A 4,383-nucleotide genomic window follows, 5' to 3' on the forward strand; every position below is an offset into this window, starting at 1 on the left:
TTTTGTTGACTTTGATAGGATTATTTGCCCGCAGTTTAGTGCATGGTGGGCCATATGTGTGAGTCTGGGCTTTAATCTGCTAGCAGAAGCCTCTGTTCCCCCCTTCAAGCCCCCAATCCCTGCGCTACAGATTTCACATTCTTGCATTAGGTCTACTCAAACCTGCTGCAAAATGTTTTGTCCACTCATAGTTACAGCTGAAAAATCATAGTGCAGAAGGCAGTGTGTTATCCTGTACTTGAGAGCCTCTGAGGAAATGTGGAGCTACAGCAGGATGACTGAAACTGGTATGGCTATGAAGCTGCCTACCTAACAAACTATTTAAATAGTATGGGTTTATATATATTTATATGTATTTATATATATATATATTTACCTGGGTTTGGGCTATACCACTGGCACTGAACTTGGGCTTTATGATGAAAACCAATATATATGTAGTCTTAACTACATGTAATCACTTCTTAAATATTTTTTATTATGATGATGCTACTTGAATCAGCATAAGTATGGAGTCAAAGTATCATTTGGAACAGAGAACTAGGAAAATAATTCTACCAGAAAATTAGCATGTTGGATAAAAACGTGGTCATACTGATTGCAATCAATAACACCCAAAGACTTTAAGACTGCAGTCACAGCAAAGGAAGAAGTAAACACTGTCCCTGTCTGCTGGCAATGTTCTGCTTTCAGCTGCTGTTATCACTTCTAAATAAAACTCGTGTGTGGTAGGTAATTCCTTGTGCTGCACCTCAGCATGGATGCTGTCCTCTTGTTCTTCCATGTGATGCATATCACAGAGGAAGAAGCTGAAGGAACACACTGCATGTGTTCTCCTGTCCCACCAGGTCCAGAAATCCCTTTCAGAGCAGTCCTGTACAGTCACAAAACTATACTCAGTTAAAAGGTTATTGTGACATTATTATTAGAAATCCTGCTGCAACACGACTTGCCAAATGAACCATTGAAAGAAAACCAGATTCACTGAACCACAACAAAATTCATTAAAGCTTGCTTTGGGCAACATACGGTCTTTGAAGGTCTTTATCTTTTTAACCATTAATCTCTTTCAGTGTCTGTGGCAAAGCCCTCCACCTCTCTGTATTTCATTTGAATGTAAATACTCATTTCCAGTAATGCACATTCCCTTTAGTGACAAGCTCATTTGGTAGTGTGTCACTAATAAATCAATCTACCAACATACAGAAATGTGTACAGCCAAAACAAACAAACAAAAAATACAAACAAAAAACAACAAACACCTTTACACTGTTAAATGATAAATTATTTCTGCTTGGGAAACACTGGTTAAGACTTTTTGGCTGTTCCTTTCGCTCTTTAGTTGGGTGGTTGCTGGTCTTCAGTCTAAAGTTTCACAGATCATAAGCAACCTATTTCAGATGACAAAAGAGGAGATCTAAACCTGATTCCTCTAAATGGAGGACTCACAATTTGAGCCCACTGTGTGTAACACAGGCAGTAGCTTGCCTGTGCCTCGGAGCATGTGCCAATGCTGCCACCTAGCCTCTGCAGAGGTTGTTGAATGCTTTTGCTTCATTCCAGCTGATTACATTCATATGCTAGGCAGCGTTATCGAGCCACCTGTGGTGGCTCGGGCATCCTAACATGGGCTTCTGTTCTCAGACAGGGTCCCCTGACATGCCATCCTCCGCTGGTCTCGGTGTTGTCTTCAATTTGCTGTGCCTCTCTCCTGTCCTTATTGTTCTGTGTCTCATGGTATACCATGCATGCAATTATTTTTTCTTTCACCACAAAAATCTGAAGTTCTGTCTTTAAGACTACATGCATTTTATATATAGTAATCACTGGGATTTTAAAAGGTTGTTAGGCTTCCATTTACCATGCTATGAGCTTGTGTATGTTTACCAGAATCTGTATTTATAGAGCTTTTAGGCTACAGGTAGTGTTGCATAAAAAGTAGGCAAGAAAATAGAAAGCAAATACTTATTAAGACAACAGGGATCTGTTAAACTGTGGCTTGAACTTGTGTAATTACTCCATTTTCAAACAATCTATAATGCAGGAATTAAGCCATTACATTCCAGCTTCCTTGCTGCTATAATTCAAGAGAAATTGATTATCATTGGTAGATTAAGGTGATTTGAGGTAGATTACAGCCCACGGTTTCCTGTTTGGCTGATGATTTCGTTTCCATTTCGTGACTTTCTTCCATAGTCTTCATTAAATAATTCAGCTACAGCATTAGCTATCCTTACATATTCCTGTCAACCTTATAATTAACATGTATCCATGGGTACTGCCTCACGTTAGTGAGGCAAGGTCGTATTTTAAGGGGAATCTTTTGTATGTGTTGAAGCAGCTGTTAGTGTGGCTGCATACCTGGATGAATCAATTAATCATTTCATTAAGCTAAAGTGCCTCTTAGCGATGCTAATCAAAAGCACGCTGATCACAATTTTCCCAAACAACCCCCTGAAACCTCAACAAACAAACAAAACACTTTGTGACTAACAAACAAGCTTTGCTGTCATAAATAGGCTAAGCTTTATTTAACATAATAATAATAAGATCTGAAGGGGATTTCATCAACGTTATTAATATGTTCCTTTAGTGATGATAGGCATTAGCAAAACAGCCATCCTTGGTGATTGCATCCGAATGGTTAATGCTGCTTAAAGCGTGTTTTTTATTTGCTATCCCATTTTGGACAGCAAACATTTTCTGATCTTCACTGCATTTTTGTCGGTGGAGAGTCCTGGCCCTTCCTGCAACACCCCCGGAGCAAGCTGAGGGGTTTTGCATGTGCTCCTTGACTTCCACAGGCAAGAAGAGGAGAGCAAACCAAGCAGAGAGTTTGAAAGGGAATGGGAGATGGAACACACAACACAGGTGGTAGCACTGAGAGTGGGCAGCTTCAGAGGGAGCTTCTTTAGAGAAAAGAGGTCAGCATGTAAAGAAATGAGACAACTGGCATCAAAACTGCATAGGAACTGAATTTTTAACAATGTTACTGCTGATATACTGAGCTCATATTCTCTTTTCTCCTGAGACAAGGTATCTGTTAAATAATTTCTTAAATTACTTTCACTCCAGGTCTCAGGATCTTAATCCTGGGCACTGATCCCTATGGCCTCAGCATCAAAACAATGCACAGCTGTTGGGCACAAGTCAGAAGTCAGAGTGAAGATTTTCTCCAGTGTGAGAAACTGAGCTGATTGGGAAACTCAAGTTTCTGGGGTTTCTCTGGTTACTTGCAGCTCTCCCGACCCGTGGGCTCTGCTTTGCACTGTAGGGAGCAGCCGAGGGCCTCCGGAGGCTGCTGGAGACCCGTGGGGCGGGCATGGAAGCGCTGCCGAGGCTGGGGAGCGGTGCTGCCCTGCGCTTCTCCACCTGGTGGCTGCTCGCGGCTGAAGCAGTTCGTGGTGGTCGCGGCGGCTCAGCTACCCTGAAGGCACAAGGTTCCCTGGAGAGAGGGAGAGGCAGAGAGAGCTGTCTGTCTGCACAGAGACCTTCGCAGGGGGCACTGCGGCATCCTGTAGCAATTTTTACGTATTTGTGAGGAGCCCCGCTGGCAGTCCCAGGGCTGCGGCTGCTGCCTGGGGCAGGGGTGCAAGGCCCTGGGTGGGTGAAGCTCTGCCGCTGGCAGAGGCTCTGAGAGGCTCTGGGAACGGAGCCCAGACTCGCAGGGGAAGGCTGCTCCCCAGCCTGAGGAGGTCCGTGGGTCGGAGGGGGTGGCAAAGGTCGGGGCTGGTTCTGGGAGAGGAGCCACCAGGATTTGCTCCTGCCAGCCGCACAGAAACAAGCTGCCACACCCCACATTGTCATCTCACTGACTTTCAGAACTGTTTTGGCTCACAGCTGAATCACATCCCCCCCACACACACACACCTGGTGAAGGGGATTTGTGTCCTCGTCTGAGCCAGGCCTCTCTTCACAAGCACTCTTGAGTGAGCACCAGGCAGCAGGGAGAAGCAGCTCACAGTGAGGGAAAGACACTTCCAGCTGCCTGTTCTGATGACTTGAGTTGCAGATGGTCTCTCCAAGTGGATCCCACCTTGCCTAAGAGCTGACACGTGCAAGCAGCATTTAGGAAGTGGACCAAAGAGGACCCTTGTGGACAGTGGTCTCTCTGATATGCCAGAGATGGTAGCAGGTAAGAGTCCTGCTGGCAGCAATGGAGGTGGGTGATAGGGGCTCAGCCCCAGTCCCCAGGACAGGAATGGTGCTTGTGTCCCAGGTACAGTTACTGGGGCAACTGGAGTGAGTAAACCCAGAGGGAGTGCCAGCACCAGGACTGCTGATCACAGCATGTGTGCCTGGTATTGGTGAACAAAAGTGTTTGCATCTTCCTCCAAACCCCATGGGTAAGCGTGTGTGTGTCTGTGTGCAGGTGGATGTAAT

General features: G+C 45.1%; 1 long non-coding RNA gene across 1 annotated transcript; it reads right to left on the minus strand.

Moving 5' to 3' along the window:
* Positions 1 to 980: 980 nt before the first annotated feature.
* Positions 981 to 4,077, minus strand: LOC118156425. Its single transcript, XR_004746260.1, has 2 exons — positions 3,871 to 4,077; positions 981 to 3,445 (listed from the first exon to the last, which is right to left on the minus strand). It is a non-coding gene; the product is annotated as an uncharacterized LOC118156425 (long non-coding RNA).
* Positions 4,078 to 4,383: the final 306 nt, after the last annotated feature.

Source organism: Oxyura jamaicensis, chromosome Z (genome assembly GCF_011077185.1).
Source record: "Oxyura jamaicensis isolate SHBP4307 breed ruddy duck chromosome Z, BPBGC_Ojam_1.0, whole genome shotgun sequence".
NCBI lineage: Eukaryota > Metazoa > Chordata > Aves > Anseriformes > Anatidae > Oxyura > Oxyura jamaicensis.